The 26,008-nt window shown below is 39.1% G+C and overlaps 1 protein-coding gene across 37 annotated transcripts in view; it reads left to right on the top strand.

Annotated features, from left to right (window-relative positions):
* Positions 1 to 26,008, top strand: part of TCF4 (transcription factor 4) — a 412,803-nt gene that overhangs the window by 192,675 nt on the left and 194,120 nt on the right. The window contains exon 1 of one of the 37 annotated variants that reach the window (XM_057300422.2): positions 21,475 to 21,584. The exons of 35 other annotated variants lie outside the window; for them this stretch is intronic. The gene's annotated coding sequence lies outside the window, so the exon portion shown is untranslated. Of the gene's footprint in view, positions 1 to 21,474; positions 21,585 to 26,008 lie in introns of those variants that run through there. One more of the 37 variants, XM_063597336.1, reaches the window with a different exon arrangement.

The following is a 26,008-nucleotide window of genomic DNA, read 5'->3' as shown; positions in this document are numbered from 1 at the left end:
CTGGAGAGAAAGTTTAAGGCAAGTGGTTCATCTGTGACGAATGGAAGAAGGAAATGTGGTTCTTGATTTTGAGTTGTGTGATGAACCCAAATTTACCAGGCAATAGATAGGATATGATGATTACTAAATTTGCCATTGACTGATAGTTAACTGGCTACCTTGTTGGGTCTCTTGAGAAAAGAACTAAAACAAGAACAACAACAACAAAAGCTTAAAGTTACCTGAAAATATGTCTCTTTACCTACACCTAATTTTAAGGCAGAAAATTCCAAAGTGAGCTAGCTACTCAATACAGGTGCTGAAGGTTATGTGAAAATTCGGGTTAACACTAATGATAGATTGAGAGGTAACTGTTTGCTTTACAAACCGCTTGCCAGGGAATGCCCATATTAGACTATGAAAATTAGACTCATGGCAAATTTTCAGGAACATGATTCTTGTGATAAACAAGCTATCTGGAGGTTGATGTATGAGCTCACAGGGGAGTTTTAAGAACAGGTTTCTATTGTTGGACAGTAACCTGACAGCTAGGCATACTCAGAGGAAGGGCATAGATTAGTATCCAACAACCTGTTTTAAAACCAAGCAATGGGACCCCATACAAGGTCCAGGTTGACCCGAACCAAGGTTAGATGAACCTGACTTGTTTTTATAGTAAACGTCACAATGGTGACAAGCCAGCAGGGTCATCAGCACACTTTGCAGCTACAGACTTCCCACTGGACAAACCATTTTCAGCTTCCTCTGTTTGGTCACACCCACAAGAAGTACGAATGGTATATTTAAAAAGCTAGTCCATCTTGGTTCATTTATACCAGTGTGTAGGATTTCTGTAGACTCTGGGCTGGTTACAACCTAGAGCTGCAGAAGGGTGCAGAGCTTCATGTGTTCATTCTGTACTGTGATAAAGTTCTTTGCACGTTTGTGGAAATGCAAAAGTTCTTCTATGCACCTGGCTTCTGTTCCGGTCATTTCCTTGTATATGGGTTTTGATCTGGTGTGATGGAAGAGGGAAGCTATGCATTCTGAGATCTCAGATTTCATTGTATCCAATTATTTATAAGACCTGAGAGGTGCTTTATTAGTTAGGAAGCACTGCAGATTTTCTCTGTAGCTTTTAAAAATCATCCTGACTTCCTATGTGTTATTTTTTGCATTGGCACCCATTGCCAATGCTATGTCTCAGAAGAGCCGAGACTTGTGGCCAATAATCCTTAGAAACTGATGGGGCTGTAGAATTTATTTCTCTATCACCCTTTTTGAAAATAAAATAAAGTTATATTTTTCATTTACATGGATGGACAAATTGGGGTCTTTAAAATAAAACCTACTTCCCCTTTTCATTCTTTTTCTGATCATTTGTAGCAAAAGCTTAGTGGTTTTTTGTAGAACTACTTTGTTTTAAAAATCAAATTGAAGACCAACTTGATTCTGCCTGCAGAGCAAAGCTATCTGCCTTTTTAGAAAATCTGGATGGTTAAATTGGAAGCACGTTCTGCACATGGTTTAGCAGTTAGTAGCCTGGAAAATGACCCAATAGCCAAGATAGTTTTTTTTTTGTTTGTTTTTTGTTTTTTTAATCTTCATTGTAAGTGCTTGTTTAAAGTGTAAGCTTGTAATGGACTATTTTGCACATTGTTCATTGTTAATTCTTTTCAGGCTATTATAGTTCTGTAAATACATGGCTGCTAAGTTGTGTCAGTGGAGAAACATTAGTGCTATAAGAAAATCCAGTGAAATGTGCTTAAAAGCATTACCAATTAGCGCATGGGACTGAATCACCGCGATTTCTTAGTGATCCTAGAGAAGTCAGTTTCAGTTGACTTCCCATTTATTTAAAATGGGTATGACAACGTTCTTTTTGGAGAATAGGGCAGCACACAAATGCACACTATGCTGTGGCCTGCTGAAGAGTTTCCACTGATTTGTGACTATATTACTCAATATTGCTTTGTAGCACCCTTAGTCTAATCCACATTGAAGGAGCAAAATCCTTCTGTATCTTACTTATTATACGATTATGTAATACATATGTTACTTTATATATAATATGTAGTAGTACTTATTTTACTATTTTTATTCATTATAATGAAAATAACAAATATACTGGGTGGTATCTACCATCTAGCTCAAGCTGTTCTATTTTGTATTGTTTAAATTTGAGAAAAGCTAATATTGGTTAATAATTAAAGGTTACAAAAATTGTAGTGGGAAAGGAGTTAAATTCTGTCTCTCAGATAGTAAAGACTGCCAGAACATGGACATAATCATGGGAAATAATAGGGTGGATAGAATGTGATTTATCTGCGTATGTTAAAGAAAGAAAAATAGTGATCGTGAATGTACTGAATATAGCTTAAACTATTTATCATTATGTACAAATGGAAACTTACATAAAACCCCTGTTGATTAAGTTTTATCTGAAACAAAGGATATGATTGGAAGTGGAGAATGGGAGAGTATTTTAAGAGCATGTGATAATCCAGCTAGAAGCTTCAGCAAGTCTGTGGTCAAACTAGAGAAGAGAAAGAAAGAGCAAGGAAGCTTGATTTGGTTATGCAAATTTGGAGCACACATATGAGTTTGGACCTAATGGATTGTTGCACTGGATTTGGTCATCAAATGATGCTTTTCATAGCAAATATTATCTGAGCCATTAATTCAAACACTGAGAAATGCAGGCCATATGTAGGCAGAACCACAGCCTTTTTGTCCCTCAAAACAAAATGTAAAAGTTGGCCTTGATGGTTAGACCTTATAAAGAAGAATAAGGGGGGGAGGGGGAAAGGAGCAAGTAGTGAAGGAAAAAGCACCCAGAATGGAAACAGGCATGCGTATTCAGACATAAATCCAATAAACAGACACCCCAAAGTTATGCTGTGTAAGAATAGACACACAGTAAGAAATTTCCAGCTATCAGGCTAACAGGATGGAAAACTGGAGAGCACAGAGCAATTACTTACGAAGAAAGAGGCACAGTTGACATCAAGTGTTATAGAGGAGACTGGCATGATTACAGGAAGATGTTGAGAATATCAGAAAACATCCCCAAATTAAGAGTGCCAAAAAGAAGAAAGATTACCGATGAGATCATGATAAATAATAATGAGCTGTTTCTCAAAGCACCTGAAGAAGGGGCCTGAAAAGTGGTTTGTCAAGCCTGGAAGACAGAGAAAGGGTAATGTATTGACGGACGATGGAGACACTGCTAAAAAATAAATGAAATTTTCACCCCAGTGTTCACAAAGGAGGAGGTGGTTGGGGACAGATGCCAGACACAGACACAAATTTCCCAGGGGAGAATGAAGAAATACAAAAGAAATCAGGATCCTGCTAAAACAGGTGATCAAGGGGTGAGTAGAAGAAAATGAGTAAAACCCCAAAGCTTAGCGGTAGTCACCTAAAAATCTTCAAGAAGTGAGAACAAAGAAGCTAACAAGAAGAGGAAAAACATACCCGCATCACTTAGAAAGGCTGGAAATATTTTCATGTGTGTGTGTTTTTATCTAGTTAATTTGTTAGACTAGCCCTTTTGAAATTTGTCCTTAAAGGAAGTAAGGTAGAATACTTAAAGAAAAATGATTGTGGCCGGGCGTGGTGGCTCACCACCCAGAGTGGAAACAGGCATGCGTATTCAGACATAAATCCAATAAACAGACACCCCAAAGTTATGCTGTGTAAGAATAGACACACAGTAAGAAATTTCCAGCTATCAGGCTAACAGGCCTGTAATCTCAGCTCCTTGGGAGGCCGAGGAGGGCAGATCATTTGAAGCCAGGAGTTCGAGACCAACCTGGCCAACATGGTGAAACCCCGTGTCTACTAAAAATACAAAAAATTAGCCAGGCGTGGTGGCACGTGCCTGTAGTCCCAGCTAGTCGGGAGGCTGAGGCAGGAGAACTGATTGAACCCAGGAGGCGGCGGTTGCAGTGAGCTGAGATCATGCCGTTATACTCTTGCCTCGGTGACAGAGTGAGACTCCGTCTCAAAAAAGAAAAAAGAAAAATGATCGTTTAAGTGGCCTTGAATAACCAAGACATCTTTCCTGCTAAGTTCTTTTCGAGTTACCCATTATGCCCAGCGTTGAATGTTTACTGTGCTTATTAAGGATGATTTTTGTGTCCTAGGTGATCACTGAGTCCTTGATTGGGCCAGTATTTACTGGATGGATGCTTCTTAGTGCCAGGGAGTGCGCTAGATCCTGGACTACTGGGATGGAAAAGCTAGATACTTTCTGAGGGTTTTTGAAGTCACTTCTTCCTCACTCATATAAGCAACCCCACCTCTTTCCAGGCATTGATTTCAGTGTGTTCATCATCCCTGGTCTTGCTTTTAACCAGCTACTTGATGGGCAAAGGTCTGGAGAGGGGCAGCCTCCTTTGTTGCTGGCTCAGTGTGCTGTGCTGTCCTCAGCGTGGTGCCTGCTTTTTGCCCTTATCCTCAGATGTGGATCCCTCTCTTCCCAAGCTCTCCTCCATCCCCTGTGCTGCAAACAGAACTCCTTGTTTGTTGCTCCCCACCAGTGGCCAGGAAGGAATTTGCAAACCCCTCAACCTCCTACTGTTTTGGAATTCATGAAGTTTTTGCCCTGAGCAAGAGGCTATGCTTTCAAAAGTACTTTTTCCTTTCTTCATTTCCCACCCCCTGCCTTTCAACCACTGCCCCGCCCTGGTGCACACACCTCCATCCCAGGCTGATAACTCCCATCTCTATTTGAACCACCCACCCCCTTCTCTTGGCCTCTGTCAATTTTAGGGCTCAGCAAAACTGGGCTTACTAAAAACACCTTTCAATTTCTGTTCTCAGCATTAATCTGTCTTTGCTTAGTGTTCAAAGAATACTTTAAGATACTCATTAATGCAAACACTGTTATGAGGAGGGAGCTTCACTTCGGTCCCTTCTTCTCACCTTCAGATACTACTGTAACAGCTGTGTGGGAATGGAGTATGGAATGTTTCAGAGAAGCTGCTTCTGAGTGTGTAGGAGAGGGCTGAAGAAACTTTCATCCAGTACACAGTTTTGTCCTGTAGTCCTTGTTCCCATGGCCAAAAGTCTTCTGGTAAAATTAATCTCCAGTGCTACCTTTCCTACCAGGACTGCAGGTGGTGTCTTTTAGTTGAAACAGACTCTCGTGGTCCCTTGATTCTCATATGTAATGTTCCACGTTCAGGTGTCTCTGAAAGCTGTTAGACTTCATCCAATGGAGAAGGGTCCATTGAGCTACATCACTTTCTTTTTTCACATTTGCGTTTTTTTATGTAGAGTGAGTTGCAGTTTGGTTGGCTTTTTTTCTGGGAATAGATCACTCTTCTGGGGACTGTCAGACTTGGTCCCTGCCCTGGGTGAGTTTGCCATCTTATTGAGGGGGTACTAACATGTGCGAGACAACTATAATCATAGCAATACCAACCCCACCTCAATGGCTGAGTGACTAATGAGAGGAGAGAGTGAGGGGCTGAGCAGAGGCCTCTAGGAAGCAGCTGTGGTCAATCTTAGCCTACATTTACTTTTTTTTTTTTTGAGACGAAGTCTCACTCTGTCACTCAGGCTGGAGTGCAGTGGTATGATCTCTGCTCACTGCAACCTCCACCTCCCAGGTTCAAGCAATTCTCCTGTCTCAGCCTCCCGAGTAGCTGGGATTACAGGCATGCACCACCACACCCAGTTAATTTTTGTATTTTTAGTAGAGACGGGGTTTCACCATGTTGGCCAGGCTGGTCTCAAACTCCTGACCTCAAGTGATCCGCCCACCTTGGCCTCCGAAAGTGCTGGGATTAGAGGCGTGAGCCGCTGTGCCTGGCCTAAACCTATATTTACTTTGAATTTCACTATAGTCTACCATTTCCTGATGCCTTATATATCTGACATATATCTGATGAGTGACATTCTTGAGATGTCTGCCCAGGACTCCTGAACCCCATGAGAAATAAGATTGCACTTTGCAGTTCTTCAACCTTGCTGTGCATCTGAGTAACATGTGGCCCATTCATACACTGCAGATGCCTGGGCTCCGTCTGTGAGATTCTGTGTTTAGAGGCCTGGGCTGGGATCTAGGCTTCTGTTATTTAAACAGGAATTTCTGACCTACACATTGCTTCAAAAAATTGTCATTTTTGTTTTCAAAATTGTTATTTTTTCTTGAACTCAATACTTATTTTTAAATCCTTTTTTTTTTTCACTCAGGAAAAGTGAATCATCAGCACCTAATTATTTACCACTAAGATATTTGTATGCAAAAAATTAATAATTTTTAGATCAAAGAAAATGGATAACTTCTAATATGTTAAAATCGTGCATATTTCCATTGAGAGAGAGAATGGGCTGAAATTATCCCTCTTTTATATTTTAATTGTTCATCAAATTGATAGATTTAATCTACTGGCCCTAAAGATTTGCTTCTATAATAATGTTGTGAATGAAACCTTCATTGCTGTAGATTCACAATTCAACATCATACGTATGTGGTAGGAGTGATTTTTCTTGTATTAAAGGAAAAAGGGTTAGCAGATTTTTACCAATTTAGAAAAAAGGCAAGCCAAATTAGAGGGAAGTCAGCATTATAAATATTTCGAAAAGAACCCCCATTCATTATTTTTTGTAATGTGTAGCTAAGACCAAGCAACAGTGAAGTGGGAATCCTTGCCTTATGCAAAATGGTTAGGGAAATAGCTAAGGATGCTAAGAAATTAGCTTCAAAATTGGTTGTAGGCATGAATGTTTTTCTCAGGGACTTGGGTGATTTTGTTACACTTTCTAATATTATCTCTGCTATCTTCTAGGACTTATTTTGTGCAGTCAAAGACTTTTTAAGGCTGTCTGTTCTGTAAAAGAAATACAAACTCCAAGTTGTTTGATTTTATGAGTTTTGTTGTTGTTGTTGTTGTTGCTGTTCAGTCTGTAAAATAGTGACGTGGATAATAAGGATATTTAGTTATATGTCCAGTGACCTTTGGAATAATAAAACTGTTTTTGTCTGTGTGGGTTTTTCACATACAGGTAATGTTTTGTTCACATTCTGGATACAGACCTGACCTCAGGCTGCTCAGTACTGCAATTTCATAGGCTCCTATGAGGTCCCCGGCTAACATTTTGGCTGTGGTGGTAGACCTTCACCTCTTAGATTTCATATATCTTTCATTTCGCTTCTTTTGTGCTTCTGTTGAATTCTGTATATTTAAGAAAATTAAGATGCAGAGAGAAAATCAGTTAATGTCTCCTCTATGTCTTGTAATATGTGGCCCAAACAGAAAGAAAATGTATGGAATTTAGAAATTTTATTTACTTGTTTTCTTACATCATAGAATACCATTTTACCATTGAAATTATTAAAACCTGCTTTTATTGAGAATTTTGGGGAAGTTGAAAATGTAACCTTTACGGGGAATTAAAGCTGTTTTATTTTAATGAATAAAGTAGTTAAATTATTAATCATATAAAATTATTTCTCTGGATGTTAATAACCATTTCTTTACCCAGGAACTTTTTTCTAATCACAGAATCTTGATTGGTGGTTTATTTGAAGGCATATCTCACTATTAATGGTTCAAGAATACCCATAACTTTTGGAAAGACTCAAAACATATTGCATAATTGGATTTTAAATTATGTTGTTTGTAAGCTTATTTGACTTGTATCATGTAGTGATTACTATCAGTTTTTCTGGATGTAGGTAGGTGCTTCTTATGATTCTTTCATAGATAGTATTGAGTCATTCATTAAGTCTATTCCTCAGATGCTTATTGAGCATCAGACTTGTGTCACATACTTGCACAGCTTGGTGTTGGAGATACACCCTTTATCACCACATACTTGGAGTTGCTTTTTGTCTGCTGTAAGACACAGGATGTAGTGAACAGGCCAAGAGAAATATAGGGTCCTGTGGGAGCTCCTTACAGGGAGGGACATAGCACAGAGAAACTCAGGGAAGTTGACATTTAAGTTCAGATCTGAGTGATCAGGAAAACAGCCAGCCAGAGGGAGCTGGCATGGGAATGGATGGAGGCGTGTTTGAGTCATGGCAGCCAGATCTAAAGAAGGCTACAAGTAGAGAGAGGACTGTGCATTTCTCCTTCCCATCACTGGAAGAGGAAGGGTATGAGGAGTAGGCTCTACATGAACATGAGAGCCAGCTCATGAAGGGCTGTACAAGCCATGGTCAGTGTTTATCATTCATTCTGCAAATACATACTCAGCACTATGTGTCAGGTACTTGGCTTCAGGAAACAAGGCAGAAAATAATGCCTGCCCTTGTGGAGCTTTTATTCAAGTGGGGAAGAGACAAACAGTAAACATGGCACTAGTGGTTTTGAAAATGGGCCAGAAGTATGTGTAGTCCAAATGGTTACAGACTCAGCATTTGCCAATATCATGGAGCCAAATCTAAGACTATTTAATAAAAATAAGTTTGCAATCATTTCCAGTCCTCAGCTGATAACTACAGATAGACTTGTTCTTAACTCAACATATTTACAGGTAAAGTTGAAGGTTACCTATCATTTATATTTATTGCTCACTCACATTGCATCAGGCATTGGGCTAAGCAAGCAAGCAAACCACATTTGAGAGAAGGTGCTACAGTTTAGTGCAATCAGTATTTCAAGTTCACCAGAGTAGAACTTAAGAGTAGAAGGTTTATTTGTTAAATAAGAATACTTGACCTTAATGGCTACCAAAAAAGAGTTGGAAGAATGAATAAGATCTAGTATTTGATGGCACAACAGGTTGATTATAATCAATGATAATTTAATAGTACATTTAAAAATAACTGAAAGAGTATAATTGTATTGTTTGTAACATAAAGGATAAATGCTTGAGTTGATGGGTACTCCATTTACCCATATATGATTATTACACATTATAAGCCTATATGAAAATATCTCATATACCTCATATATACCCACTATGTACCTACAAAAATTAAAACACACACACACACACACACACACACACACACACACACACGAATACTTGAGAGGTGATCAGAATGTCCTGTATTCCTGGCCGGGCACGGTGGCTCACGCCTGTAATCCCAGCACTTTGGGAGGCCGAGGCGGGCAGATCATGAGGTCAGGAGATTGAGACCATCCTGGCTAACACGGTGAAACCCCGTCTCTACTAAAAATACAAAAAAAAAAAAAAAAATTAGCCGGGCGTGGTGGCGGGTGCCTGTAGTCCCAGCTACTTGGGAGGCTGAGGCAGGAGAATGGCGTGAACCTGGGAGGCGGAGCTTGCAGTGAGCCGAGATCGCGCCACTGCACTCTAGCCTCGGCAACACAGCGAGACTCTATCTCAAAAAAAAAAAAAAAAAAAAAAAAAAGAATGTCCTGTATTCCTGTTTGAAAACACATTACCAGAACCAGAATTCTTCCTTGAAGTTTTGAACAATATCACAATAACAGAAACATCTCAAGATTTTATCATGCAGACAAGCAAACAAAAAAATTCTACATAGTGATTGAAGTAGACATTTGCTTGTCACTCAAGATGAATTATTGTAAATAAGGAGTTTTTATTACGATGAACACTTTTTTTGGCAGAATTAATAAAGAGCAGAGGATACTAGAAGTCAGTGCATAGAAGCAAAAGGAGAAATGTAGTTGAGCATAGTGAATAGAGAAGATTTGCTTTCGTTTATTTGCCCTATACATTAAGACCATTGAATGAGACTATTTTGTGTATGACAAGCATTTGAAAAAATTGTTTTACTCTGGCAATCTTAGGCTGATTTGTTTTATTTCCTTTAGAATAAAAGTTGCAAGTGGGTAGGAATTATGCCTTAAAGTGTTAGCCTACAAAGGACTGGAAAACTACTCAAGGGTAACAGCTGAAGAGGAAATGGCTCTGCCAGTGTCGTGCACATGGATGATTGGGCACATAAGGGACACAAGCAGGGAGAAAGGTGCAGAGAGAAGAGCTCATAAAACCAAGGAGGCTTGCTTGGAACTAAAATAGAATAGCAAAAGTGAAAAGCCTGGGGAGCCACTAATGTGATATAGTTTCCCTCGTAACATAATGCAAATATGTAAAGTTGAAAACGTGTGCCGCCTCTTGCATAGACATTGCTGTCATCAGCAGCACACACAGTTGGGTATATTTGGCGAGGCATTTAATCTCCTGGCTCTCTGGTCTCTCAGTCCATATCACCAGAGGCATGTATTTTCAAAACAGTCCAGATCAATGTCTGGTCTTTGTATCTGTGGTACAAATATAAAGCTTACTTGTCCACATAACAGCAAAGTAAATCCGTGGTCCATTAACGCTAAATTGTAAATAGTGATAGTCACTTTTGTCCAACAGTGTCTGTAATGTTTATTGCTAAAGCCCATACATGTTTATTGATATTATCCTAATCTGGGAACAGTAGCTGCTAGTTATCTATGTGCCAAACACTGTGCTGCTGTTTGCAAATTTTATCTAATAGCAACTGTTTGTGAGGAGTATTTGTTATCTGCATTTTACCCATAAGGAAGGTGGGAGGGACAGAAAGGTTAAAATAATCCAGATGGAGGACCCACTCTTGGTCACTGGTATGTTTTGGGCTTAGCACACAGTTCTGCCAGACTCTGCAACATGTGTTCTTAACCATCAGACTTTATTTCTCTGGTAGGCAACACAGGTAGATGTGACAGGTTAGAAGTATTAGATGTAAATATAAGTTATCGAGATGATATGACTACCAAATTCACTACTACACTGTTTTTACTTTTTTAAAAACATGTATTTCAGCACACTGCTAAACCACAGCAAGAATCTTTTTAAAAAGACCTTACAAGAAGCATGATTACAGGTCACAAAATCAAGGGAAAATATTGTCATCATTATTTTTTAATAAGTGATAAGCGAGGCTGATGAGTGTAGACCTGTTGCTTTATTAATAGAAATATGTGCATCTGGTGAGGACTTGTATTTGCCAAGTACACTACTGGCCTGGAATTAGACTCCTCTGTGGAATTCAGGTCAGTGTTTACACCCATAGTAGTTTACAATCTTTCACAAATTTGAGCAAAGTATTAGGAAAGCACTTAGAAGCAATTTAGAGAATCAGAATTAAAGTAGAATCGGCGTAGCATGTATGTTCAGTGGAGAGGGGCGAGTAGAGGAGTGAGTTTCTCTGACAGATGATGAATCTAGTTTGTTTACTTTTTGGGAGACCCTGTTTCCACACTCACTGACATGTGAGTTTGCATCCTGGCTCAAGCACTTAAACTCCCCAGTCTCCCTTTTTGTGTGTGTGGGATGGAGATGACACGGCCAACCTCACAAGGTTGTATAGGGTAAAGTGCCCAGTGTAAGATTTGAAGCACAGTAAGTCTTCAGTGGGGCTAGGTTTTCTCCTTCCTCCCTGCTACTTACCTCATGAAGAGGATGAATAAGTACAAATCTCTGTTCAGCACTGCAAAGGAAGATTATCATATTTATTTATTTATTCATTTATTTTTGAGACAGAGTCTCACTCTGTCGCCCAGGCTGGAATGCAGTGGCATGATCTTGGCCCACTGCAGCCTCCGCCTCCTGGGTTCAAGTGATTCTGCTGCCTCAGCCACCCAAGTGGCTGGGACTACAGGCGTGTGCCACCAGGCCCAGCTAATTTTTGTATATTTTAGTAGAGACAGGGTTTCGCCATGTTTACCAGGCTGGTCTCGAACTCCTGACTTCAAGTGATCCATCCACCTTGGCCTCCCAAAGTGCTGGGATTACAGGCATGAGCCACCTTGCCCAGCCCAGATTATCATTTTTAAATGCTGAAAACCTAAATTTCCCATTGCACTGTGCTATTACTTTCACAGTGTTGACTTTCAGAGATATCCGTGCACCGCCTTTTGGTAGCTCCCTATGTCCTCTTGCTTCTCTAGTTGCCATTTCTTTGGAAGACCCCCCCAACATTAGTTATCTCATTTTCCATGAGTGATTTTGAAACCCAGTTTGTGCCACAGTAAAATTTATTGAAATCGGAGAAACACTGGATCTTGAGAGATACCACCAGCACCTGCAGTCTTAACGCTTCATCTCCTCTCCTGACCTGGGTCCAACTCATCTTTCTTTCTCATCACCGCCTGCCGCCATCTTGTTTACTCCAAGTCTTCACCATTCAGTCACAAATACAAAGCCCTGCATGGGTCAGGTAGTCCTCAGAGAAGGAGAGAAGTAAGAAAGAAAGTGGAGGCCAGCCACCGTGGTTCACAACTGTAATCCCAGCACTTTTGGAGGCTGAGGCGGGTGGATCACCTGAGGTCAGGGGTTCAAGACCAGCTTGGCCAACGTGGTGAAACCCCATCTCTACTAAAAATACAAAAATTAGCTGGGCTTGGTGGCAGGTGCCTGTAATCCCAGCTACTCGGGAGGCTGAGGCGAGAGAATCGCTTGAACCCGGAAGGCGGAGGTTGCAGTGAGCCAAGATCGCCCCATTGCACTCTAGCCTGGGCAACAAGAGCAAAACTCCGTCTGAAAAAACAAAAAACAAGAAAGAAGGTAGAATCAAAGGGATGTAGGGGTTCCAAAAATTTAGATGAGATGTCAGGTTTCTCAGATGTGTTCCTTGATTTGAGGTAGGTGATCTTAGAAGAGCTGCAACTAAACTCCAACTGGCTCCTTTTTCCCCCATGTCTTAGAAGAAAATGTGCTTCGTTTTTATTCTCTTGACAACCCTCTGCATTTGCATCTTTCAGCTTCTTCTAACTTGTGTCTCCTGGGACCTTTCTTTTCATAACTCTATTTTCTTTCATCATCTGTCTTTCCCCTGACTCCTTTTCCCTTTGCTTCAAAATGTGCAAATGGATCCTCTCTTCTCTGGCAGTGATTATCAAAGTGTGGTTTCTCAGTGAAATGTGATCACTTACTTCAAATCTCCTGGGATGATGTGAAAGTTGGGACCCACTTCAGGCCTATGTGTCAATACCTCAGTATGATATATTCCAGCAACTTTCCCAAAAAACTACTTAGTTTCCAAGGCAGTTTGGCATCTCCTAGAGTGGCACAGCAAATTCCATGATTTTTTTCTAGCCCTGTTCGTTTTGTCTTTTAAAACCTGTCTCCCTCAACATCCACAATGTTAAAAACGTCTAACTTGCCTTCTGTTTCGCTCACTACTCTTTTTTTTTTTTTTCCTGCTTTCTGCTTCTGTCTTCATAAGTGCAGGCATGGGAAGAGCTGGGAATTTGGAGTCCCAGTAGGGTTTGATTCCTTAATGTCATTGCTCAGTAGCTGCGTGATCTTGGGTCACCCATGTATCTTCAGTAGGGCATCTGCTTTGGAGGTTTGTGTGGCTTGCAAGTGTCATTTTTAAATTGGGAGCCCAAATGCAATTGTTTGTGCTCTAAAAATCTGCCTCTTCCAGTTTGCTGGTGGAGAACTTGGAAATTATTGGCTTTGCCAGGGTTGTGGCCTCTGGATGAGAGCTAAAAGGTGAACAGCCTTTTATCCATTCTGCTTCCCCCCACTTACTCAGGGTCCTTTCCTGTTACAAATCATAGCTTGTATGGCATGGCAAGTACTGGAAGGGAGAAATTCTCTCCAGTGGGCCAGAAAATGCAACGGGATCTGTTTGTGATTGATAGAGATAAGAGTGCCTGATCTACTTTTCCCTCTGCCAGAAAAGTATTTTTCCCTGACAGCTGGAGACATCAAAGGTCTGAAGCTGTGAATACAGAGAGATGAATGTTCTAATATTAATATTATATTTAAAAAATATACCACGTAACATTTAACGTCAACATGTCTAGTTTCCTCTGTCTGGTAACCCCCAGTCGTCCATATGCAAAAAGAGGAATTCCAATCACAGAGGTCCTCACTCCAAGGAGACAGGCAACCATTACGTGTCTGTGAATAGCTGAGTAAGCCAAACTGTGATAGTTTCTGATAGATCATGTCAAGACCTAAATAGTGGAATCTTCAGGATTTGGATGTGGGGAGCAAGTCACCTGGATTGATGAGGACTCACTGATGAACTGACCAAATTGTTTTTGTTTGTTTGTTTGTTTGTTTGTTTTGAGATGGAGTCTTGCTCTGTCCCCCAAGCTGGAGTGCAGTGGTGCCATCTTGGCTCATCGCAAGCTCCGCCTCCCGGGTTCACGCCATTCTCCTGCCTCAGCCTCCCGAGTAGCTGGGACCACAGGCGCCCACCACCATGCCCGGCTAATTTTTTGTATTTTTAGTAGAGATGGGGTTTCACCGTGTTAGCCAGATGGTCTTGATCTCCTGACCTTGTGATCCGCTGGTCTTGGCCTCCCAAAGTGCTGGGATTACAGGCGTGAGCCATCGCGCTCGGCCCCAAATGGGCTTTTTAGGAGTTCTCATGGAAGAGATGGAAGTTTCTTCTTGAATGAGAGCAATCCCAGAGTCTGATATTTCACCTAGTACATGGGAAGGGAACATGTTTTGTCCTAAGCCAGGTGTGAAGTATAGTCATTCATGTTGGGCAAAAACGTGGCAGGACTTGGAACTTCTGTGGGGACCCACAAAGGAGAATAGAGGAGAAGACTCCATGAAATTTCTGGTCCTGGTGTTGTGTGGATGGCCCAGGGCCCTGGCCAGAGAGATTTAACTACTAGGTGAGGTTTTTTCACTTTAGACAACCCTGCTAAGGGTTCATTTCACTTATATGCCGTCTGTGGGCCTTTGATGGTTCTTTTTTCCTATATTTGCTATGGATATATTTATGCATTTAAAAAATTTGCATCATTGTAACTTTTCATTGACAAAATATATTTAATATGCTCGGTTTTTACAGTTTTGCTTAATTAGTTTTTTTCCCACTTATATTTATTTTCTGTAACTTTTCTCTTTTTTATTGTCTGTTTTGCTCAAGATGTTATATATCTTCTCCTCCTTCTCCAGAGTAGACCTCTCATCAGTTCACCAAAATCTCTCTCCAGTAAGAGTCAGGAGGCTTACCGTGTGACAACCCCTTCAAGGCAATAAGGCTCCAACGAAGGGATTAAGATTGTTTTTTGACACCAAACATTGTTTATCCTCTTAATTTTGAGCTATGTAGCCTGAAATCCATGCTCTGTGATGAAATGGAGGTGGTTTATCTGAGCTTTAATACTCTTAAAAATGAAGATAATGATATCTCAGAGCATAGTAATGAAAATTAAATAAGACGCATGCATCTAGCAGAGAAGCTAAGAAATAGGAGATTCTTAACAAATGTAACCTCATTTCTTCTTTAGTTTCTGTAAAACCCCAGGAATGTTAGAAAATGTCTAGGTCGAAAGGAGAAGATCATGAGTTTGGTGTTAATTTTGAGGTATCTTTAACCAGTCAAGTGAAGACATGAAGTAGACAGTTGAATTTAAGGGTGTGCAGATCAGAGATGTCTGAGTGGAGAGTCTGCAGTTGAAGAGCTGTTTGTAGAGATGCCAGTTGATGGTATGAGATTGCTTATGGAGTCTTGAGTAACAGGTGGGCCTTGAGCCTAGCAGTAGAAGGATTTTCACGATTTAAAGACATTCAATTGAGAACAAAAGAGCATGCCAGGGACTGGGAGAGAAGGGAAATGTGATGTTATAGAAGCTATGCTAAGCATAGTTTTTTAAGAAGGAGGGAATGGGTGTATCTTTTTTGGTCATCAAGGAAGATGAGTACTCAACAGTGTCTCTTGGCTTTAACCACTTTAGTGGTCACTGTTGACATTTTCAGAGAGTTTTCTTGGTGGAATCATGGAATAGGAACTGACTTTCCATCCCTCAGAGTTGAGTTGTCTTTCATCTGACTTGGCAAAGTATTTCTTTTATGTACTTCTAATGTGATTTTTCTCTATTGTTTATAGTTGTTTGCACTTTTCATTCACGTAATAAATGATCAGTTTCCTGAAGACAGAGGTCATGCAAAATCCCATGTAAATTACACCTAGTTAAGTATTTAGTCTTAGAATCATTGGTTCTCATGATGAACAAAACACATTTCTTGGTCTGTTCATTTATTCATTCATTCGCTGAACAGTTTTTTATTTACCAATTCCATACAAATAGCAGGTACTATTTTAGGTTATGTGAATATAGTGGTGAACATAAGATACTCCCTTTTCTGTAAACTTTCATTGTAGGTGGAGACAGATGAGAAGGAATGAATACAAATGTTGAGGGCGTTCAGTGTCTTCACTTATTTGTTCCTCACAACAATAGCATGATGTAGATGTTATTCCTAGTCCTATGTCATTGATGAGAAGATGGAGGCATCAAGATATTCAGTAACTTGCCAGGGTTCTCAGTTCATTGGAAGCAGGGATGATGTTTGGAGCTAGGATTCAAACCCAGGTGGTTTGACTCTCAGATCCACTTTGCTAATCATCTCACTACACTGCAAAGTGTTTGGCACGGGGAAAATCATTATTCTTATTATTAATGTAGTTAATAGTAAATATTTCTCAAGGGAGCTGAGGAATCATTTACTCTAATTCAGATGAGAAAATGGACACTCATACAGCTAGCTATTGGCAGAACTGAAATTTAGAAGCCATATTTCCAGGCTCCCCTTCCAATGTTTTCCCCTCATCCAGTACCTCTTCTTTAAGGAATGGAGTATGGAAAAGGGAAAAGAAGCTGGAAGAACGAAGGAATGGGCAAGGAGAAGGAAGGGTGTGTAGAGGAGATATAGGAAATAATTAAACCTGTTGGATTTGGGGTTTTTGATGCTATTGAACTGTCTGGTTTTTAAAGTTTTTTTCCCCCTTATATTCTCAAGAGGTAGATATCCTTGAAATGATATCTTCATGCAAAATAGTGTTTTATTTCATCTATGACCAAAAAATAATTCAGGAGCTAGGAAACCTTAGCTCCTTAAAAGTAAAAGACTGTATTTTGGGAAAGAACATTGTTACTGGAATTTATACTGTGACAACACTGGTTGGTAGACACACTAGAAGCTTTGAGGAGTGTGTTTGTGTGTGTGTGTCTTTGTGTGTCTGTGTTTGTGTCTTTGTGTGTCTGTGTTTGTATATGTTTGTATATTAGTATGATATATATAGAAGTACATATTTATTTTATAAAATACTGGTAGTGTTTAATTTACTCTGTGCATACTCTTTAGGGAAGAGGGTATTGAAATATTTTTCTGGGTTGGAAAAGTTTTTGTACTTACATGCAAGGCTGCTCTAAAATCAAGCACCATATTGAAACATCACAAATATACACTAAGCAAGGGACAGATGCACAAGGAATTTAAGCAGAGTTTTTCTAAATGGCAAATAATTAGAGGGGAACAGATGCCTATGGGCAGCAAAGGATGAAATGAGGTACCAGGAATTTTAAAAGGGAGATGGAAATACAAATGTAGAATGCAGTTGCTCTCAAGGATGTTTAAGCCTAGAGGGTGTGCTTGCCCAAAGTTCACTCTTTTTGTGGGTATTGACTTAAATTTGGTTCTCTCTTCACCTGTCTTCCCCAAAGAAGTAGATGATGCTAATCATTCTGAAGTGGAACAGATTTTCTGTGGAACCTCAGTTTTGGATGATCTGTGGCTGCATCTCTTTCTTCTGCCTCCCTAGGGTCTTGTCCTTTTATAGGACTGCCAGGATATGACATTTCACAACCATGTCAGTTCTCACTTATTTATTATTTATACCCCATATCCTTCCAAAAGGGTTTTTAGGTAGCCTACCAATAAAAGACACGTATGAAAATATATGTGTGTGTGTGTGTATATATATATATATATATAATTTTTTTTCTTGGTTTGTGTTTTAGGATGGACATGTCCCTTCTTTAGAAACAAGTCCGCTGTAAAATGGGTTGTATCCATCTCAGAGCTATTCTGCGTAGTCTTGATGTGGAAAAGGAAACAAATCTCCAAGAATAAAGTAGAGCACTAGGCATTTCCCATCTTCCTGTAGAGTGGTAGTTTAAACAGCAGGGGCGCTGAGCAGAGCGATTGAGCAACCCAGCAAAGCTGAGCTGTAGCACCTGATCATTATCCCTCAGGTTTAAGATTTACCTGTTGTGCTCATTGTAACAAAAGAAATGAAATCTCTGTAATTATATTGGAAGGGGGAGGAGATCGTGTTTTAGTTCCTTTGATCTTGAGCTAGAATAGGCTCTGCTTTTGGAAATTTAATTTGAAAGAGCCCAATGTACACATCTGCTTTTTGTACTGCAATTTCTATTGAGCTTGAAAATGGAAATTTATTAATGCAAATGTGTAGAGTCTGTTCCTTGAGGAAAAGATATACTCATTCAAAACACAAGGTGATCCCTTCCTACATAGCTATGGAAGATGTTAATATGTTTTCTGTTTTTTTTTTTTCCTTGACTTCAGATATGAGGTTCCTTGCTAACAAGGACTAAGCATAAAAATTATAGGATCCATTGGGGAATGGAAAGATTCATTCAATACTTAAAAGTTTCCAAAGGACAAATTCATTGGTGAAGAGCTGGGGGAAGCATACTGAATCCTCAAAAGAAAAAAAAAAGCCAAAAACAAGTGCATCATCAAACCATTCTGAGAACATGTTTGAATTGATGATAGGGCCCATGCTAAGAGACAAAGCTTTCATTTCAACGAATCCAATCTGCCTAGTGTTGTGTAAAATTGCCTTTGCCTGTAAATGGAATGGCATGCAGATTTTAGGTAGGACACTTTCTCACCCAACTTAGCCTGTACTCTATTTCATTTTTTCCACCATTACATGAAGCTTCACATAAATGACAACTTGACTTAATCCTTAAAGTGGCTGGATTGTGTGGTCTATTTTGATTAAACTTTTTCTTGTTCTTAGTGTAAATTTTCAGTAATGCCTAAAATGTCATGAGCATTTTGGGACATAAATCCTTTAAGCTATTTTGCAGTCATATAGTTGTTCTTTGGAGGGTTTGAGTGCTTTCCTAAACTCCTTCTCATCTCCAAATAGGCAAAATAAATTATAAATTGTCGAGAACATTCAATCACTCTTTGGATGAGCAGGCATCTCCTAAAGCTGGGGAAAGTATCCATTTTCAATATTTTGAGTAAATAGAGTTGATTCTTTATAATATTTGTACTGTATCAAAATATCTCAAAAACTGTTCTAAATTACCTAGACTTAAGGAAGAAGACATGATTAAATAATTCATTGGATCAATAAAACCAATCTACTTTTTTCTGATGTGGTGTGATGAAGTTTTTTTTCAAATGGGGTAGGTGGGCCTCAGTGCTGTGTATTATCCTTTTGATTCTATTGATTACTGTCTTTCTCTGCTCCCCCCTTAGTTGTTGTTTGATATTTTTGTGCTTTTTGTTTGTTTTGTTTTAAAGAAAGGAAAGCTGAAAGCCATAGAAAGTTAGGCTGTGAGTTAGGAATTCTGAGTTTAAAGCAGGGAGCCTGTCCCTAACTTTGTGTTTAAGTTGGTGTTTCAGTTATGTTGCCAGTGTAAGCTTGTGACCCTTACAAATGTACAATTTCATTTGGGTTCAGTGATTCCTGGATGAGTTTGTGATATAGGATGCCAAAGGCCATGGAATTTATTTAAGACACAAAATCTTGAGACAGAGCTGATTCCTTGGAAGCTTGTGGGTAACTAGAGTCTCATGTTAACTAATCTGGAGGGGGCTAAGAAAAGTCTTCCTACCCACTTCCAATTAATTAATTTCTAACATTTCCATCTAATCATGACTTTGTCGAGTGACACACATCTTTTTTCCTCACAGGCAAGAAACTCACACACAAAATTTCTATTTCTAATGGCAGACAGTTGGGGTGCCGCAGCCAAGCAGTCACCCTTAAAAATTAATGAGCGTAATGATGGTTAGAGAAGCGATTCTGATGGTGGTTGGAGAGGGAGGGGCCATGGGGATGGCAGAAGGAGGAAGACCGGACTCCTCATAAGTGACAATGATGTGAGCCCCTGTCCTCATCTCCCCTCCCATCCCCCCTTCCCCCCAGTCACCACCCCTTCCGTCCTCCTCTCTTTACAGGAGCCAAAGCAGATAGAAAGACAGGGCGATTATGAAGACGTCAGTTGGAGTGTAGGCAGGCGAGAGGGGCGCAGCGCCCCAGATGAGGTCCGGGGGGAGCTGAGGAGGGTCACTCATGGACGACCGTGTGTGTGTGTCTGACAGACTGTGAAATGGTGCGTTGTTGCACGGCTGCGCTGCACCTGGGCCCTTCATCTGTGATTGATTGGTTTGGTCATGTGTAATGGTCCCATCTGCTCTGTGTTGTTTTTCTTTTTTTACTTATAAACACCGTTCCCAGAGGCTGAGAGAGGATGAGCTATGTTTTGTCATCTTCACTTACACTTTAGCTCAAAAAAGTGGTCAAGTAGGTAAGCTCTAAAGTCTGTCCAAGTAATGTAGTAGGAAAGTACGGTTTTTCCCCTTTGCTTGATTGTGTGTGTGTGTGCGCGCGCGCGTGTGCCTCTCCTGCGCACGCGTGTGTGCGTGGAGTTTTAATGCTGCCTGTTAATATCTGAATAGTTCGTGAACCACGGAAGACCAAAATATCGCAGAAATGATTTGCACAACTCTGTGTATTGTGACTCTTACTGCAGTGAGGATTTTTTTTTGTAACGGAGCCAATACTTAATTAAAACCGCTGACATCATGGTGTTATAATTAAGCGTGGCATTAATTAAGCTGGAATAACGATTTTTTTTTATTAAGAACTGCTTCTATTGTATAAGACCATTATCGCCTAAAAACAAAATAATTTTAAGGCAAAAATAAATTTGCTTTAACCTAGCCCTTTTCAACTTCCCCCAAAGTCCAGCCTCAGGACTGTCATCATCAGGGCTCCGAGTCTGTGTGTGCGTGTGTGTGTGAGCATGTGCGTGTGTGTGTGTGTGTTTGGTGGTGTTGGGTTGGGGGAGAGTGGAAGTGAAATTTGTTTTTTTTCACCCAAAAATGCTGATCGGCTCCTGGCATTCTGATGGCTAATTATGCATCGGAGAGCTTCGACAGCTGCATTCATCATCATAAAATGTAATAATTAATGACATTCCAACAAAGAAAAATATGCAAATGAGGACTCATTAGCATTTTCATATTCAGCTTTGATAATGCTTTTGCTGACAAGGTTGTAATTAATGAAAATTCATGTCGCAGTCAGGAGATTGGATCGGTTTCATTCCGCTCACAATTCCCAAATGCTTGCATTATGGAAAATCGGCGGCTCTGCCAACTTTTCAGGGAAGAAAAAAACACACACACACACTAAAAGCACCAGATGCAAATTAATGGTAGGGAGTCTTTAACTCTTTAAACCACCCCCCTAAATTTCCATCACAGGAAACATGTGATGAGTGTTAGCCTAAGAACTAGATTCTCTTTTTTTTAATAATAGGAAAGTACTTTTATTTGTGACCCAAGTATGAGAATTTCTGGCAAACTTTTTTTTAATATTAAAAAAAAACCCCAAAACCCTCCACCTTTTCCCTTCTTTCCTTTTCCCTTTCAAGACTATTTAAATGTACATAGTAAAACATGTTAGGACAGCCAAGCCCCAGCATGTTGTGTTCTGTCCTCTGGCTGGCAGATTCACGCCACAACAGTTTATTCATCCACATGCTTTTTGGCGACTCTTCATCACGTATTTGGGCTTAGATCTTCTGGTGCCTCCCTCGGCGTGCTACCCATAAGGTCGAAAGAAAAGCAAGTATTCGATTTCTCTATTCAGGGTGGGTTTTTTTTTTTTTTTGGATGATAGTGGTTTTTTTTTTTTGCGCTTTTTCTTTTTAATCTATTCTCTTTGTGGTTTAGTGTAAGAGTTTGAGAATGTGCCCATAATTTTCTCACTCAACACTTCTGGTTTAGTGTTGTTCTTCAAATGTAATTTTAGGAGACACTCTGCAATCAAAATGGAAACCCAGAAACCCCAGAGCAGAGATATCGACAAATATTTAACACAGAGAGCTATTAATTTATGAAAGCCTCTGTGTGTTGCTTTCAAAATGTGGAACTTTAGGTTGGCAAATATACACTTGATGCCAACCTGGTACCATGTTTGACAGACAAGCCTGAAGTTAAACTGAAAGTTCTATCTGGCCCTCAAGGTTAGGAAGAAAAACTTAAACAGAGTCTGACTTCATTATCTATTTGATCTTTAGGTTAAAAAATGATGATTATTAAAACTGGTCTTTTTGCTGAGGCAGATGTTTTAATAAAAGGTTTGTATAATGATTAAGAAAAAGGGAAAATAGAAGTGTATTTCTTTATAAATTATAACGTTTATAAGCATTTTCACTCTCAGATGAATAAAATGACTTCTGGGAGTTCCTAAGATGCAGTTTCCTGTTTATTTAAAGTTAAATTGTAATTCCCAAAGTTGCTAGCCCAGCATAAATAAAGATTATAATACGCCTTGTTAAGGGAAGAGAGAAACTTTGATATGCGGGGCCTTATTTTTTAGAGTATTTCAGTAAAACAGAAAGAATCATCAGTTATTTCACGAAAATTTTAAAATAAATCTTTTTTCCCTTGTATGCGATTAAGAATGACTGGGTTTCATTCCTTGTTAAACTCTTGGGGTTCTAAGAAACAGAATTTTATTTCAATCTCTTGCTTCTTCCAACTTTTATTTTGTCACAATTTGTACATGAACCTGTGTGTGTGTACACAGGCATGTGTGTAAATGTGTGTGTGTCCATGTCTAAAGATTATGGTGGCTCTGTCCTCTCTCCTGTAAAATCTATTGTGGTAAAATAGCAGGCAAAAGAAGGTTTTACTTTTTTTTTTTTCCTTTTAGTTTATTTCTTTTTTTGTGTGGGCAAACTGCCCATCCAGATGGTAGAATTTCACCTGTAAGCAATCTGAAACGATAGGTTAATTCTGACATTTTATAGAGCTTTTTTATTTTCTTTTCACACAGTACAACTAAGTGCAGAATAACTGCTCAAGATAATGTTTCTTTTTTTTTTTTTCTTTTAAAGCACTTCCTGCTGTGATTGGTTCTTTTTTCCCCCAAATCTGAATTTGGGGCTCATTTAAAATCTGTGGCTTTAGGCACTTTGCTGTTATTGTCAAAACCACGTCTAATGAAATCTTTGACCAGCTTCTAATATGTGTAAATGAGGAAGTGATGGCAGAAGTGAAAAAGCAGGTTAGTCGCCGAGAAGCAGATCCTTGTGATTTTATAACGCTGAACGTTCCACTGGCTTTGATAAATTTACTGTTAGTTTTCTCCTCCCACCAAATTCACAGATGTATACCAACTCATAACTTCCCAAGTAATGCCTAGCATGGTATTAGCCCCCGGAATCCTGGGACTTGCTTTTGTTGTCAGTGTGGTTAGCCTCTGGTGGCTTATGTGACTGAGTAAACTGGAGAAAAACTTCAGGGTGATTCGTTGTCCCGTGATCAAGGAATCCCATTATTTCCAAAAGCGGGTTTAGAAGATGTTTTTGGAGTAGAATGTGGAAGGGAAAGGGAGTATTGGAGATTGTTTTTACACATAATCATGGTAATCATGCTGTGTTGACAAGTTAGTTTTGAATGTGCCACCTTCTTGTTTTTATTTCTAGAAAACCTTCATTTTCATGAATTATTTCTTGAGCTGATGATAAAGATGACTTTAGAGACATCTTCTCCCCTGGTGTATTCCTTTAGGGAAACGTTTTTGAAAGTGTTGCCCTTTATTATACCTGTAAGGCTTGGGACCTTTGTCATGGCATTGTTTGTTGTTTTTTCCGTTTCCTGTTTTGCACATGTTAATTCCTGTGGGCATTTTCTTTTTAAAGTGATGGGATTTTCACTGTCCAACAGCAAGCCACATTTACTGGAGTTATTGAACTCTGTAATAGGAAACCTGTGGGTGATCAGTTTTACCCTCCCTAGAAGATACTCCTTCAGTCAGTGAGAATTACAGCCCCATGACTGAGAATTTTAAAGAAGGGGTTCCACTAAGACACCCAGATGTTTTGTTTCAGGTGTTGCAACAAAATCAACATTTGTTTGTGGGCAGCGAAGCCAGTGTTCCTGCCAGTATTCCCGTTCAGTCGCTTCTCATATTTCCCTTGCAAACTTTCCCATTGGTTGGGGTCTGTGGAGAGATTTCAGTGGCTGGCTGGTGGAAATGTTTGGGAGAACATTTGCGTATCAAAGCAACCTAAATATTTGCAAAAATGTTTGCTTGAGAAAAAAGAATCCACTTAGGATTAGGAAGTAACTGCTTAAACATTTTAAAAGCATTTGTGATTTCCCTAAGTATATTACTCATGAGCCACTGCCTAACCTGAATTTCAGGGGTCACTCTGGAATCTGTATATTTAAAAACCCTATAAGATAATAAAGGTTTTGCTTTATGATTAAGATCTGAATCCATACATTAAAATGAAAAAACACTTGACAAGACAAAATATATTTTAAGAATTGTTTATCATTTAGTGAACCTGCAAAACAAAAGATTTTATAAAGAAAGGGCCTCATGAAATGGTTGGATGTTGAATACCTCTAACGTCATTCTTTCCCTCTACTGTAGATTTTTTGTTGATAAAACCCAATTGTATTGCTATGATATGACATTCCTTCTGTTGGAGTCCATAAGCTTTCTTCCAGTGGTAATGATTTGAATGTCAGATCTTTTTCTTGAGTTTAATGTAGGCATTTTCTGTCCACATTATTAAAGTTTCAGCTACATTTTACTGATGGTTTGGAAACAGTATGTGTAAAACTCAGTGTAGGCCAATTTTTCCAATTTGTTAACAAGGTAGGAGTTGAGCATTGACAATTACTATACTTAAAAGCCCCTCGGATCAGGTGTTATTTTACCATCTGGACATTTTAATTAGTAATAAAAGTGTGGATCTGGATACACAGAAATAGGATCTACAGTACACAATGGCCCAATGCACTCTGTTGGTGCTGAGGTGTATGTGGCTACATTTTATAAATATGTATGTATGTGTGTGTGTGGGCAAGTGTAATTATGTGCCAGGTGTGTCCTTTTTCAAACTGGGCACTAACACAACACCAAAGAATTTGGCTACTTTTCTTAGATAAAAAGTAAAAATGTATAATCTGTAAACTTGCACATAAGTAAAACTGTATCTTTTTAATGGTCCTACTTCCTCAAGTATGGCATGACAAAATATAATGCTGACATTTAGGTAGGCCTGGGCAAAAGATGTGACTCTTCTCTTTCATAGCTGTGTGCTCTAAGGCAAATAAATTAACCACCAAGTATCCCTTTTTTCTCATATTCAGAATGAAAGTATAAATGATAATTGTTATGGTATCTACCTAACAGGATTATGAGGAAGCTCATTTGAGCATGTATGTTGAAAAGCACTTAATAAAATATAAGGAGTCATAACAGTTCTTAACAATTGATTGTTAATACAGGATGCAGATGACCAATTCATACCCCACATACCATCTTTTATAATTCAGTAAATCATCTCATATTTAAAAATAAGGGAGATGCAAATATAATGTTACATTAGATTATTAACAAATGATAAGTTTAAGACCACCAGAAAAAAATGTGTTCATAAGTTTCAACATAAAGCAAAATGACTCATTCTTATAAAGTATATACAGGCTCATTGAAGCAATGTTATCCTTAATTAAGGCAAAAGCGGATGCATTTGAGGGAAATAGTGACCCTCTGGAGAAATAGAGAATGAAAATAGTTTAGGGAAATGAGTCTTAACATCTTCTCTTTTGGAAAAATTCATGCATGTTTCTCTTAATCATTATGAATTTCATGTTTGCAAACCAGTGTGAATACTTAAATGATAATCATTATTGTTTAGAATCTATCTATTACTACACACACAGATACACACACACACACACACACACACACACACATTTGCTCAAGAAAATCATCCTCAGGAAGTAAAGGAGTTGATAAAATTACCATTGGAGCAGATGAGTTTGGATACTTCTACTGAAAGCTGTTTCAGTTTTTATTATAGGTACAGTTCTCCCCCGAGAATTCTTTGGGAGAAATAAAAACATTTGTTTTTAATTTAAAAGAGTGGTAACATGCTGTAGCATAATATTAACTATTTCAGTGATTTTATCAATTTTATCTTCCTCTGCCTTAATGTAATAAATGCATATCTTGATTAAGTACAAATCTTTACATTACGTTGTCCCT

This window comes from Pan paniscus, chromosome 17 (genome assembly GCF_029289425.2).
Source record: "Pan paniscus chromosome 17, NHGRI_mPanPan1-v2.0_pri, whole genome shotgun sequence".
In the NCBI taxonomy this organism is placed as follows: domain Eukaryota; kingdom Metazoa; phylum Chordata; class Mammalia; order Primates; family Hominidae; genus Pan; species Pan paniscus.
The sequence above is the reverse complement of the archived record's forward strand: the minus strand, read 5'-3'. Positions and strand labels throughout refer to the sequence as shown.